This window comes from Adiantum capillus-veneris, chromosome 3, assembly GCF_014529385.1.
Source record: "Adiantum capillus-veneris isolate H3 chromosome 3, ASM1452938v2, whole genome shotgun sequence".
In the NCBI taxonomy this organism is placed as follows: Eukaryota; Viridiplantae; Streptophyta; class Polypodiopsida; order Polypodiales; family Pteridaceae; genus Adiantum; species Adiantum capillus-veneris.
In genome coordinates, this window is record NC_140933.1 from 63507922 (window position 1) to 63523347 (window position 15426).

The window sequence follows — 15426 nt, forward strand, 5'->3', positions numbered from 1 at the left end:
CAGGTATGTGGTGGTGCACCTCTATCGTAATGTAACAAAGAAAAAAAGGGAAAAGAGACAGTAAATTGCAAGTCAAAACTATGGAGTCTTTTGTATCATCCCAATGAACATTACTTGTACAATGATGTTGTCAAGTGTGTTTTTGTTGAGTAATTCAGAGAGCACATATCCTATATATGTGTATCGTCTGGGATATGGACAATGTACATGGGGTGCGTAAATGTTGTTTGTAGCCATTTTTTTCCCACTTCATGCAGACTCGGGCACAATTAGCGCCCTATTGGTCGTGCTTTAGGGCTTTTCCAAATTCCATGTGTGAGTTCCATATGGGAACCTTGCTCGCTATTTAGTGGTGCTTGTAGTGTTCACACTTCAACTGACTAGCTTATGCCTTAGTTTTTAACGAGCTCCACAAGTTTAATTTCTTTTGGGGAAATTTTGGTCGGTTATGGGAGCATAGGCACATCGAACAATGTTGGGACGGTAAAACGTTTTTAGCAAGAGTTCGTCATGGCACAAGCAAGGGGCGAGCACTCCTATAGGACTCGGGTGTTATGGTTTTCTTATCTAAAGCACCCATGGAAAAGGAAATAGAGAATAACTTCGTGCCTTAATGTTGAGATCCAATTGATGGCGTGGTAGTTGGTTTTTGAGGAGCGAAAGGAGGATCATTGTTATAGACGTCCAATCTAGGAAGCACCTTTGGGAGAAGGTGAGACCATCTTGAGTGACAAGATGTAGAAGGTTTGCCTATGGAAACATGGATGTAATGGTGCAAGTCCTGCAGAAGAGGTTCTATGAAATGGGTCTATCATATTTGGGTCTTACTTATGGAGGTAAAGTGGTTTGTATCGCTATTTCTTGGTGCTTGGTGATGGATATCTCTAGTCCATGTGTGGTTTGAGTTATAGAGAGGTAGAGTTTGATCTACCAAAAGTCTCCAAATTGTTTTGTTGCTCTCCACTCAGGATTGTGGACTTTGGTGACCTTTAGTCTAGTCCTTGTGAACTCAAGGGTATAGCCATGGTGAACCTCATTGACACACTGCTTTGAATGAATGATGAGATAAGGAAGTTGAAATTAGGGAGCTTGGGAGATCTTAGCATGCATTATTGGAGGTTCCATTGTTTGAAGCAACAGTTTGAAGTTTTGGAGGGGACTTGGATTTACATGAATCAAAGAGAGACTCTTGTGCATCGAAAAATTGCCGAGTTTGCTTGTATGGAGGTTACAATGTACACATGTACATAGCATAGTTTATTTCGTCAAATAGGAAATGAAGTGTGAGAATGTGAACCAATATGTAATCTCCTCATGAGTTGTATATGAGAGCTTCTCTACTAGCTATGATGTTGATACTGATGTTGATGCACTCTCAAAGAGTGATGTATGCTTTTGGGATAATGTTGATGACGAATCATGTTAAGCAACATGGTGAAGGGGGTGCAATTGGATTATATACATGAAAAAGGGGAAGTGATGGAAATGGTTTGTTGTTAGCTGGTTCATATATAAGGTTCTCTCCGGTTTTGTGTGCCAGGCTCCTATGCGTATGGATGCTCCCACTCATGATTGATATGAGATGGAAGTAGAGTGGAATGATATCTTCTCTTTGTCATCATATGATGAGATATGGTTTATCCATGAGTTGTGCTTGTGTGGGCCCATTTGGGATGATGAGATTAATTTTAATGATACAGACATTGGTGCAGCCAAAGTTGGTCCGCGCTAGGAGATGGTCAATGCCAGGCAAAGGCAGCAGCCAAGTGCAGTGCAGAAGGATAGGGCAGGTGCGAAGGCCCTAGGTAGCCCAAGGATAGCGGAGGTGTATGCTCGAAGCGGTTTTTCTAGACAAATGTGTGCTTCAAAGAGCCAAGGATGTTGGTGGCCTTCTGTGTCCGAGATGTGGAGTTTATGTCCTAGAATGTGGTCTTCAGTGTGCTTTCCAAGCCAGTCTAGACGGCTTGTCAAACGGAGCCCCGGTACTCAAGATATGGCAATTTAAAGTTGAAGTGTGTATCAGATCCTCGACGGACAGGGCAGCTGGGGACAGGTGGCCCGGGCTGATGTCAGTGCATACATGTGTAGAGCTAGAGTTGCGGATCATGCTTGTCTTTTCGGATTGCAAATCGGAGCCCTGGATAGCAAGATATGGTCAGAGGAAGATTTTTCGGGGGCCGGGTCTGAGCTCATTTGACCGCATTGGAGGATGTGCCATTTGGTAGTTTTGCGACCTCGCCAAGGTTCTCGAAGGTAGTATGCACTATGTGGAGTCAGCACGAATCGCCTGCACATCAATCGGAGGCTTGGTTGGCCAGATACAGAAAGATAAAGTTGGGAGCATTTGGGAAGTGAACAGTTGCAGATGTTTTTTTTCATTTTGGAGGCCTTGGTTCGAGGTGGTCGAGGGATCGAAATGCAGAGATGGCAGGTGTAGACGGGGTGGGAATGTGGAGTTTTAGTGGGTTTCTTCTGCTTGGTGATCAGGCCCGGGAGCAATGAATGGGATCCTGCAGAAGAGGGACAAAAGGGGTTTTAAATATCTATGTTTGAAGATTTTTGGTGGGCTTAAGGGGCCATGAGGCCCATGGCTGACACATGGTAGAGGTATTGGCCCACATGCGCAGCACGGAGATCGGGCACTCCTGTATAAATCCAAGGGCGTGATCCCCTCTTGAGTATGTGAAGTGGAGGTGAGCTCTTGGAGCTCCATGGTTATGGCGGAGGCGGCCGGGTGCTGCTGTGGTGGCGTACACGGCGGATTTTAGCCAGCTTGGTGGCGCGGCCCTGCGGGGCGTATGGCGGTGGTTTTTGGCCAGATGAGGTGGCGCCCGAGGCGGCGCACCCGCGTGTGAGAGCTTGGCAGTGATGACATGTCACGTCCATTCCTGCGGCCCTATGGGCGACGTAGTTTTAGAAGAGAGAGGGGGCAATAGCGATATCGCTATTGCCTCCCCCCAGGTAAGAGAGTGGTCCCGCAAGGCGAGCTGAGGGACGAGCCCTCATGTGTACAAAGGTGTAGGGCAGACAAATCAAAGCCGGGTAAAGGCCGGAACCAAAGAGGGCAAAGGAGTAAATAGAGAGAGAGAGAGAAAGAAAGATGCAAAGCCAAGAAAAAGTGAAGGCCCAGTGGACCAAAGAGCAAAGAGGAGTCGGACAGGGGAGTGAAGGTCAAAGTCAAAATTGAGTGGTATAAGGCTAAGCCCAAAGGGGGTAAGAATTGAAGGATTAAAAATTGAAAAATGCTAGGGGGCAATAGCGACGTTGCTAATGCCCCCCCCCCCCCAAGTGCTAAAGAGAGAAAGAGAGCAGATGGATCAAGGCGGTCCCCCCCTTCCCAAGAGATACCAAAAATGGGTGCCTCATGGACCAATTAGATTGCAATTTCCCAAAAAGAACAACCCACCCTATAAAAGTCAAAAAATGATCAAATGAAGGGATTTTTTTTTGGCTTGAGGAGCCCGTTTGGAAGCTTGCAAAGTGGATATTTTGGACAGAGGAGTGTGCCTGTCAAGCCCTTTGCATTTTTCTTGTGTAAATGGCCATGGTGATGGCAGTGCGAGTTTGTAAAGGTGTTTTGTGGAGTGCAATTGGGTCTTTGTTGCCTCGTTGTGCTATTGTTTCCCCTTCCCCCCTTCTCTTTCTCCTGCTTTCATGGTTCTATCCAGTGCCAACTATGTGGATGTGTGTGCCCCCCCGGACCGATGCTGCTTGGAGTGAGAGAGAGAGATTGAGTTGTTGTGAGTGTGTGTAAGGGTGGAGACAGGCCATGGCAACAGGTGTGCGTTGTGTGGTGGTTCTGTGGAGTGTGTGAGCATTGGTAATCAAGCAGGCGGTGGTCTGCTAGTGTGAGTTGTGTGTTTGAAGGTGTTTTCTGAGAGGATAGGGGTGTTGTGAATACCCTGAGCTATAGAGAGGCCTTTGTGTTTGTGCTGGGCGTGTTCCCCCATTCCCCCTCTTTGTCTTCTGGTGCCCCCATTGAGGAGTATACTGATGCTCCTAGTTGAAGTTAAATCGGTGATTTTTGTGATGCCAAAGTTACGGTCTTTGAAGAGCAGGTGCTGCTAATGATGGCTTGGACGGGATTTCCCATTTTCACTGGGGTTGAAGATGCAGAAACTTGGCTTCAAGACTACGGATTTTTCGTGTTGGAAAACGGTTTATCGAGAGAAGATGGTGCGGTACAAGGATTCCCGCTCCTGGTTCGTGGTAAAGCAAAGCTATGGTTCGATAGCCCTGGTGCAGAAGAAAAAGCAGATTGCGAAGATAGAGGCGGATTTTCGAAGCAGATTTGTAGTGGATGCACAGCTAGATGAAGTAAAGCGGAAGCTGGACGAATTGAAGCAAAGCTTGGGGGGAGATTTTCAAGCGTTCGAGTGGGGGTTCGAAGCCCTTTGGGGGAAGTTAATCAAGGTAACTGCTATAGAAAATACCAATTTTTTGAAGTTGTGTAAGTTTATGGATTGCCTCCATGAGGAAGTGCGAGATAAGGTGGAAATAGATGGTCCAATGTCGTATGAAGAGGCGGTAGCTCTAGCGAGAGGGCGAACCAAAAAGATTTTGAAGAAGCTTGAGGCTAGGCGGTGTTTGCAAGGTGCAATGATGCCAAAGCAGTGTGAGGTGGTGGTACCCGAGCCAAAGGTGGTGCAAAGAGAAGTGCAAGTGCGAGAAGAAACAAGGGTTCTTTGGCTGCAAAGAGACAAGATGGTTCCTATGCCAAAGATGACGGCTAGAGCAGTTCCAATTGTGGAGGAAGTGCAGGTGGTTCTAGAGTGGGCAAAGTAAGTGCTGCCAAGTTCGAGTGAAGTTGTTGAAGCTCCAATGGAGTGCGGTAAAGAGCAAGGAGTGCGGTTTGTAGACGAGGTTGAAGCAGTAAAGCTAGAGGAGGTTCTCGAGCTTGAAACCGAAGAGGAGACTGGGTCGAGTGATAGTAGCTCGATGGACGCAGATATGAGTTGGGAGAACGAGTCATCCCAATCCAGGTATGATGAGTTCGACCTCTTACATGTGAGTGGCAGTGAATATGTGCGAGGAGAAACATGAAGCGCATGCAGGGGTGCTTAGTGAAGACCGAATGGAGCACGTGTTGTTCCCATTCCATTTCTCTTATTTTCGGGCATTTTTCACATCAGGTGCAACATTTACAATGGCTGATAACAACAACAGAGATGTGTTCAAGATGTTTGTTGTTGAGGACAGGTTGGATGGGGACAACTACCCTATATGGGCTTATATGATGCAACATGTTCTTGTGTCAAAAGGCGTCTAGAACATTGTGCAGGGCATTGATGTATGTCCTGGTTCTGAGGATGTAGGCGATGTTGAGGATGCTGCAGTTCTTGCTGCAATTAGAGTTGCTTTTCCTACGGTAGAACAAGCTCGTTGGGATGTTAAGGATGCGCAGGCTCATGCATTGATTGCGTTGTCTATGAAGTGCGCCATTGTTCCTCACATCCGTTCGACAAAATCAACAAAACACGCTTGGGATATTTTTGCTGGTCTTTATGCAAGTTTCAATGAGGCTAAAATTGCTTTGCTGCGTAAAGAACTGGAGTCAAAGATTATGCATGAGGAAGATGATATGGACACTTTCCTTGCTAGTGTGAAGGATATCAATGAGCAATTTATTTCTGCAGGTGAAGTCATTTCAGACAGTTCCCTTGTGCAGACTGTTCTTAATGCCTTGCTAGATTCCTACCAGACTTTTGCTAGTACTTGGAGACTGATGACCCAAGGAAACCCTGAAGTTGTCAAGTTTGATGCATTATGCACATTGTTGTTGCAAGAGTCACTTCCTAGAAAAAACTGGACTAGGCAGCGTGCAGTTGAACATGCTTTTATTGCTTCTCAAAGAAAGGGTGGTAACAGTAATGCATCCATTTCTTATGGTTCCGCTGCGAGTGGCAAAAAATTATGTTCCTAATGCTTCTACTGGCAGCAATTCGTCTGGAAATTCTGGTGATAAGGGCAAAAAGAAGATGCGTCACCATTATTGTAAAGCTAATGATCACTTGATCAAGTCGTGTCCTAAGTTGAAGGCCAAAGAGGCTAAGAAGAAAGAGGGTGGTTCCACTGCAAATGCTGGTTCCACTACAAATGCACCCATTTTTAAGTCTTCTGTGAAAGGAGACTATGATGCTGATGTTGATGCAGAATGGGCTTTTAGCGCAGAGTGCACTTACAATCTTGATGTCCTTGATGCATGCTTTTCAGCTCCTTGCAGATTCCCATGTGTGTTATTTCGACAGTGGTGCTACAAAGCACATTACCTCACATCATGAATTGTTTACCTCTCATGAGTCTGTTCCTCATGGGAATTCAGTCACTTGTGCCAACAAGGCCTCTTATCCGGTTCAGGGAGCTAGAAAGATTGTGCTTACTGCTACAAATGGCACCTCCTTCACACTTGTTGATGCACTTTATGTACCTGGGATCAAGAAGAATCTCTTGTCTATATTCGCACTTGCTAGACTTGGACTTGTAGTCAAATTTGTGGATGACAGATGTACAGTTCATGATCTCAGTTTTGGTGATGAAATTGTTGCATCTGGACTTTTGTGTGGTGGGCTGTATAAGCTCACTTTATATGACAAGTGTGGAGAAAATTTTGCAAATGCTGTTGCAGATTCAAGGGCTATTTCAGGTGAAAAACTTTGGTATGCATGTTTTGGTCATCTGAATTTTGTGAATTTGCTGCGTTTGCAGAAATCTGATATGGTTGCTTCTTTGCCGCGTCTTGAAGCACCTGCCAAACATGTTTATGAAGGCTGTATTCTGGGTAAAATGCAGCGTTCGAAGTTTCCAAAGAATGGTTCAGTTAGGGCCACATGCAGGTTGCAGCTTGTGCATAGTGATGTTTGTGGGCCCATGCAAACTCCGTCCTTGGGCAATTACGTGTACTTCGTGACTTTCATTGATGATTACTCCAGGCATGAATGGGTATTTCCACTTAAAGCGAAGTCCGAAGTTTTTATGTGCTTCAAAAAATTTTTGGCTATGGCTGAAAATGTCTCGAAATGTACTATGGGCACCCTCCATTCCGATCAAGGAGGGGAGTATGTGTCTCATGAATTTAATGCATTTCTGGCTAGTCGTGGGATCAAACACCAACGTAAAGTGCCTTATACACCTCAAAAAAATGGTGCTGCTGAGAGGAAAAGCAGGTCAGTGACAGAAATGGCACAATGTATGGTCAAAAGTCAAGCTTTGCCGCATTCTTTTTGGCTTAACAGGTGTGCCACTTATGTACTTAACAGGTGTCCTACGAAAGCTTTGTAGTCTATTACTCCATATGAAGCATGGCATGACAGAAAACCTTCTATTGAGCACATGCATGTTTTTGGTTGTTTGGCATATGCTTTGGTGCCACAAACACAACGAAGAAAATTGGATGATAAGGCTGTCAAATGTATTTTTGTTGGTTATAGTGATGAAAGCAAAGGTTACAGGTTGTATCATCCGCAAACAAAACGTATTCTGGTTTCACGGGATGTAGTGTTTGTGGAAGATTTTGTTCAGCCCTTGCTGTCATGTACTAGAGACAGTAATGTAAGCTCACAGGACATTTATGACACTTTGTTGCCTCTTTTCAGTGGTGGAAATACGAATGTAAGTTCCAATGAGGCAAATGTATAGCCTATGGGGGCTTCTGAAAATGTTACAGATCAGCGTATTACTGATGCAGATGTACATGATGTACTTGATGAGGACACGGCTGAAAATGAGCAGGCTAGAGGTATGCCAAAATGGCTGGTGCACACTTTGTGTGATAGTAAATTGGATGCATCTTTGTCTAGTCATACTCGATCAGGCTCTCGCCATGCATCTTATGCATCATATTTTTATGCTTTGACTGTGTCTAGTTTACATGATGTTGAGGATCCTCTGCCTTTTGATGAAGCACAGAATGCAAAAAATTGGATGGCTACCATGCAATCAGAATATGATGCACTTATAGAAAATGACACATGGACTTTATGTGATTTGCCTCCTAGCAAGAAGGCCATTGGTACAAAGTGGGTTTACAAGTTGAAACGCTAGCCGGATGGTGAGATCGATCGCCATAAGGCTCGACTTGTTGCAAAGGGTTATGCACAGTAAAAAGGCATAGATTATGAAGAGACTTTTTCTCCCACTTATCGCATGACTACTTTGCGTTTTCTATGTGCATTGGCAGCTCATTTTTGTTGGAATGTACATCAATCAGACATATTTGAGGAAGTTTATGTAACGCAACCTCGCGGTTTTGTCATAAAAGGGCAAGAGGACAAAGTGCGCAGATGTAAGAAGGCTTTGTATGGGTTGAAGCAATCTCCTCGTGCTTGGTATGAGAAAGCTGACACTCATTTGGTCAAACAAGGATTTCGTAGCAGTCCAAGAGAAAGAAAATTGTATGTAAAATGTGAGAGTGATGTACTTCTCATTGTGGTTCTTTATGTTGATGATTTGATGATCATTGGACCAAATGAGAGACATATTGTTGAATTTAAGGCTAATTTGAATGCTACTTTCAAGATGAAAGATTCGGGGTTGTTGCATCATTACTTGGGTATACAGTTTAAACAGTGTGATGGTGGTATTGCCTTGTGTTTGAAAAGTTACATAGAGACATTGCTATGTAAGTTTGGACTTGAGTATTGCAAACCTATTGCCACTCCCATGGAAACAGGTTTGAAGTTGAGTCTACATGATGCTGGCGATCCTACTGATGTCACTCTTTACCAAAATGCTATTGGCTGCCTCATCTACCCATGAAACACGAGGCCGGATATTCAGTTTGCAGTCTCACAAGTCAACAGATTTATGCATAGCCGAGAGTCTAAGCATTGGCAAGCTCTCTAGAGGATTTTTTGCTACCTTAGTGGAACTTTACATCTGCTTGTTTTATCCCAAGGGGGGATCATTGCCGATAGAGTTACATGCTTTTTCGGACTCGGATTGGGCTGGTTGTTTTGACACGCGAGTGTCCACAAGTGGTTTTTGTTTCATGCTTGGCAGTTCATGTATATCATGGTTGAGCAAGAAGCAACCTACTGTGGACACTTCGAGTTGTGAGGCTGAGTACATGGCAATCTTCACAGCTACCGTTAAATGTGTATGGCTCAGACGCCTTATGGCTAATTTGGGTGTTGGATAGGACACTGCCAACACTATCTACACTGACAATCAGAGCGCATTGGCAGTTGCGAGGAACCCAGTTTTTTATGCTCGCACAAAGCAGATTAAGGTGCATTACCACTATGTCAAGGAGAGACTCTCAGCAGGAGAGATCATCTTGGCTTATGTGCCAACATAGGATAACCTTACAGATCTTTTCACAAAGGCATTGCCGCGTGAGAAGCTTGAAGCTTTCCGCAAAGCTTTGGGCTTACTCCCCTTTGTGGACTGATCATGTCCTCAGGGCATGGCACTTCCCTTTACTCATATGCCAGCTCTCGTTCACCACATCACTTCAGGGGGGATTTGTTACCATATACATGTGGTAGTGATGTGTGTGAACACACTAGGACCTCCGGGGCTTTTTTTCCCTCTTTAGGAGGTTTTTCCCCCCGTGCATTGTTTATACGCCCATCACTCTAGGGCTATCTATCTTTCCATTACACACTAAGTAACACACTCTCTATTGTGTGTCTTGATCTTCCTTCGTCTTCTCCAAGCTGTGTACGTTTCTCTGCAACCATAATTCCAACAGAGACCCAATGTACATAATGTATATAAATACGAGTAAAGTTTTTATTTCCTATGATCTTTTGTCATTTGACACGGGTGGGTGTTGGTGACAATAAAATTATCTTTCATATAAATTGTATAGAGTGTGTGGCTCTTTGTACTACTAAGCATACATGCTCTAGTAGACTAGGGGTTTGGCAAACTATGTCATGTGTTTTTTTGTCAAACCCCTAGTCTACTAGAGCATGTATGCTTAGTAGTACAAAGAGCCAAACCCCTAGTCTACTAGAGCATGTATGGACTCCTAGATTTTTAATTTCTTTTGGGGCAATTGCTATCAGGGTCTTTTACGGGAGCACAAACACATCTAACCATATTGTCGCTAGAAAACATTTTTAGCAAGAGGTCCTTGTGGCACAAGCAAGGGGATGAGTTGTCTTATGCAACTTGGGTGTTATGGTTTTTGGAGCTGAAGTGCCCATTCAAAGGCAATAGATATCAAATTACATATTCTAGATTATAGTGTAGATCAACTTAAATATACTAGATATTTATCAAAGATTTAAATATCAGTGAAGAGGCAAGATTTGGTAGCCACCTAAAGCACATAGTTGCCTACTAAATCTAGCTATATAGATCTTTTCTTTGTGCTACATGTTATTTTAGCTATATAATTGCCCAAGAAAATACATAGTTTCTCTGTCACTACTTGTTAGCCATACATAAGATCACATTATTGTATACATGTCAATTCTAAGGTCATGTGTTTTCTATTACTAACAATTATGTGTAAGTTGTAGAAGACGAAAGAGATAAGATCCAACGCTATCCTTGAGGTTAAATTATTCCACATCATCTATGCTCCATGGAAGTATTTGCTGGCACATTTATTTTTATAGTGTGTAATATTATACTAATTCGAATTGGCAATGCTGCATAGATTCATATCTTGGTGATAGAATAAGTTTGAGAGGGAATGTGGGCACTCCCAATTCTACGTTGGCTTGAACACTGAAGTTGAATCAATGTGGTATAATGCTTTTATGACACCCCCTTCCCATGCACCGAAGAAATCAATATTTGCATCTTTTATTGAAGTCTCTTTAGCATGTATGGGATGTGTCTCCATTTTTTATGTAGCTACACTGAATGTGTTCTCCCATCCTTGTATGTTTACCACACATGCGTTGTTGTGTGTATTTTGAGAACTCCCATTTTTTTGTTACAAATGTACATATGGGCTATAAATATACTCTCTTAAGAGTTTTTGGACATGTTTTTTTGGGTTTTTAAGATTGATTTTGCAAGCACATGTACATGCAAGGCAACTCACTAGTATAGCGCCAGCTGTTAGTCCATGAGTGAGTTTTTTGAAGGGAGACTTGTATATAACTTTAACTCATGTACAAAATTAAAAACGTTCACTAAAAATCCAAAAATTATAGATTTGAGCTGGTAGCCTGGTTGTGCCTCCTTGATGGATTGCGTTGCAGTTTTTGCGGCCGCCTTGCCTACTCTACGTGGGGGATTTAACATTTGCGAGTTTTTCATTTCAAGTTTTTTTGACAATTTTAGCAATGTTTAGAGTTTTTTAAACCAAATATGTGTCATAGCATAAAGTATCTATTTAATGTAATTTTCAATCGTCATAAGACTCCATATATGTGTGGTTGACGGAGAGAGAAAGTATAAATTCTAGAGAGATAGTATTTATGCGAGTTACCATTGGAAGAAGAGATCATAAATCCTTGAGAGAGAGAGAGAGTGACTTCTCTTCTAGAGAGAGAAAGTAAAATCATAGAGTTGTATATCACTACGCAGAGAAAGAGAGAGAGAGAGAGAGAGAGAGAGAGAGAGAGAGAGAGAGAGAGAGAGAGAGAGAGAGAGAAACCGAGAGGGCATAAGGACGGAAAAAATGTAAACAAATGAAATCACCATTTCACATCTCATGCCATTAGAGTCAAATATGCTCGCAACGCATGTGATCAGAGTCAAATAATTCACAGCATATAAACATGCAATAAAGTAAAAAATCATGAAAAATAGAGACAACACTAATTTCAGAGTTAAATATAATCCACAGCATATATAAATGTGATGAAGTCAAAATAATGCCAGATAGAGACAATACTATTTTTCCCAAGAAATTGCTTTTTGAAACAACGTAAGTTTGAGGATGTAAGTACATTCGCAAAACTACCACAGGATAAGATCAAAATTAGAGTACAAAAAAGGATAGTCGCCATAAATGTAATGGTCACTCTAAAAGGCAAGTAATTTGCTCCCAAATAGCTTGCAAGATGCTTCATATCTTTTGCTTGAAATTTGAAATCCTTTGCTGCATAAACAATGTTTTTTCAAGATAAATAATCACAAGTATAGTAAACCAAAATAAATACAGAAAAACACTTTCATATCATAGATCAATATTCTAGTTGAGTGAAAGAAGCATACCAAACTAGTTGTAATTAAATGGAGGGAGAAATCCTCCTTGGTTGTCCAAGAATAAAAGCAATGTCCATTGGTGAGAGGGTTGGCTGATGAATAATCATGTGCTCCTTAGGTTCAAGTCCGAGCACTTTTGTGTACACATAGTACATATGTTTGCATGCCAAAAAGGATTTGTTGGTATTCTCTCGCTTGTGAAAATCCGGACACGTGCATGTTGGACTCTGTTTTATATGAATCTCATAACTATTTTCAGTGAGAACTCGGAAAATTACATGCTCTTGAGACCTTTTTACTTCATCCAAAAATATAATTGTCATACTATTACATGCTTCCAATTTCTTCATGGCCTCTTTAGAGATTCCATGCCTCCACTTTTTCTTCCTAGAGCTGCCACCACCTTCTTTGCAATCGCCAACAAGAGGTTGTGGATTTACCATTGAATTGTCTGTCCGAAATCCACTCTGATGCAGCGCGGCAAGTTCTTGTGTGGAATATCTGTCCCTCTTGCTACTGGCCAAACATTTGGAGCAGGAGGTAAATCTTTGACTTGTCTTTTGATTGATTGGGTATGCAAAATATCATGATTACAAAACCATAACCATTGCTCGATTGTTTTACCCTTGAACATTCTTTCGGACCATATACATGGAGCAACAAGACCAATTGAGCGACTATGCAAGATATTGTCACAATTTTTTCTCCCTACTGTTCCAAAACATTTTCTTTGACTTTGAATGGGCATTCTCCCGAGGGCCCATTGAGTGCGTGGCACATCACTCTCAAACACATTGTTTCTTTGAGATGACAAAGGTGTGGTTGTTTCTTTTTCAGATCCAATATCATCATCACTGTCACTAATTTGCAGTGGAATGTTAGAAATACCTGGTCCTTGGGTATCAAATTTGATTTTTTTTGGTCGACCGCGATGGTTTCGTTGCTTAGATTCCATGACATATTCCGGCCGATGGGAGCTACTTGTTCCTGTTCTGCCCCTCTTTTTGCGTTGTACTGTTTCTTTGTCTCCATGCAAAATTGGCTGCGCATACATGGGAGTCCCTGCAACAGCCTCGTGTAATAGATGGGCCACGTTGGTTGGAGTTGGAGTTTGCTGAGATTCAACTCGAGAAAGCAAGGTCTCCATTGTGGGTCCCGTTCCTATATAACGCCCAGTAGTATATCCCAAACGCTTTGCACATTGAATATATGAGTTTATAACATCTGTTACACATGCATCATACAAGGATATTTTTCTCTTTCCACCTTCACCTGCTAACCAACTGGCATGTACACTTTTTGATAAATTAACATTGGGAATTTGTGCCCGCTCCCACGGACTTAGACTACCCTATGAAATGCAAAAAAACATGAATTAAAATTTATAAATTTCATGTATGAAAAGAAATTTTTCTAAAAATATAGATTGTCATAAAGGTACTTACATCCGTTCCAATTCCTCCCCAGTGTGAAATTCATTGCTCCCACCATTTAAACCATCTACTCACTCTTGTAATGCTCTCTGTAGATAGATGTTGTCTCCACCACTTTTGAATTGAAAGTGCCTTTTGAGATGCAAGAACAATGGTCTTACAAGCTCTCCATTCCTCACACATATCAATGTGTTGATTTGTTAGATGTTGAGGTATCCACTTTTTAGCATATTTGTGGAGACTCTGCTCCCAATGAAATAGGCATGATCGTTCACGTCCCTCCATGATATTATCTGGGCCGCCATTGAAGACTGTTCGAATAGCATTTCAATTCGCACCAGCTTCATCAGACATAAAACCTGCAAAGTCAGCTGCACCATGTCCGTACTTTTCCATTGTTGAATTAAGGATCTCCCAAAAAATAACTTGAGTCTTTGCATCCTCCTCTTTAGTTTCACATATAGCAATTATTTGTAGTGATCGTATGCTGCAAGATATTCAACATAAACATTTTCACACATCTTCTTTTATTTAATGATAAAAAAATACGAGATATTTAAATACTTAAAGATTACCTTGGATCATAAACTGAGCATGACATTGTTGCCCATCCATCTATTCTATGGGTAAAATCAAAATGTATCCACGCATTTCTCAAGTCACTAATTTCAGTTCTTTTCATCCGATTTACTAGATCAATCCCAGAACCTGGTCCTTTAGTGGACATTTTAAATAGGAAGCACTTGTCATCCTCTTCACCCTGTCCAGGAAATCTACTCCCATGAAAAAAAGGAAACGTGCACTTTTTTTGAAGCAATAAAATATTATCATATCCATCCCTAATAACAGCACCTTGACTCTTGCTCTCCTTTGAAACAATTGAAAAAAACCTACACGATGCATCACAAGAAGGCTAAATTTATAATAGTTAAAAAATTAACAAATTCAAGGAACCAAATTGACTTTTCTTACCCTTTGGTTTGAACCAGTGGCATCATTTCTTCCAAAAAATCATTGAATTGTACATCGGATGTAGCTTCAGCTTCCTCACCAATCAAGGAGTGAAGAACAAGTTGTTGAGCCACCAACATTTGAATTTTTCTTGGGCCACCCTTTTCTATTTTTAGTACTGCACCTACCAGTTTCCACACTCTTGAAATAGCAGCCCTAGAGGTTCCTGCCTTAACATTATGACAATGTTTACCAACATGTATTGCCAGTCGCGACATTGTACCATCTCTAGGCAAAACATAATAGATTTTGCAGGGACAAGCAGCAACACAAGTAACAACCTTCTGACAATAATGACAATTTATTGTTGTATTCTCTTCCATTGCAAGGTAGTCCTTTTTCACGTGTCTGTTCAAATATCCATGAAAATCTCTACTATTGAATTCTTGTTCCTTAATATAATGAGGACACGTTGAATAATTGCACTGCATGAATCCCAAACAGTGGCTTAGACGAATTGTGCATGCTATTGCCATGGTTGTCACAGATGGGCGAGTCCACAAGTGACCATCAAAGCGTTGTTCCATCCCTGTCATTCATTTTGTTTTATCCTGAGTCGCAGGTAACTCAAAACACAAATTTCCATCATAATGTTGTGGAAGTTCAACAACTTGCAAAGGAGCTCCACATAATGTTAACAGATCATTTAACTTTTTTGCCCCTGGATTTTGTTGAATCCAAATGACGATTGACTGAGTTTTGAGCTGTCCTATATCGTCACCACTACTTTCAAGATGCACAATGCTTAAAACATCTTCAGATATCTCTTTGTCATTGTCAGATACTTGTATAAATGTGTCTGAATGAAGCATCTCAAACAAGCTCGAAAAAGAACCATCTATTAAGAAATGCTGATGACCTTCTATAT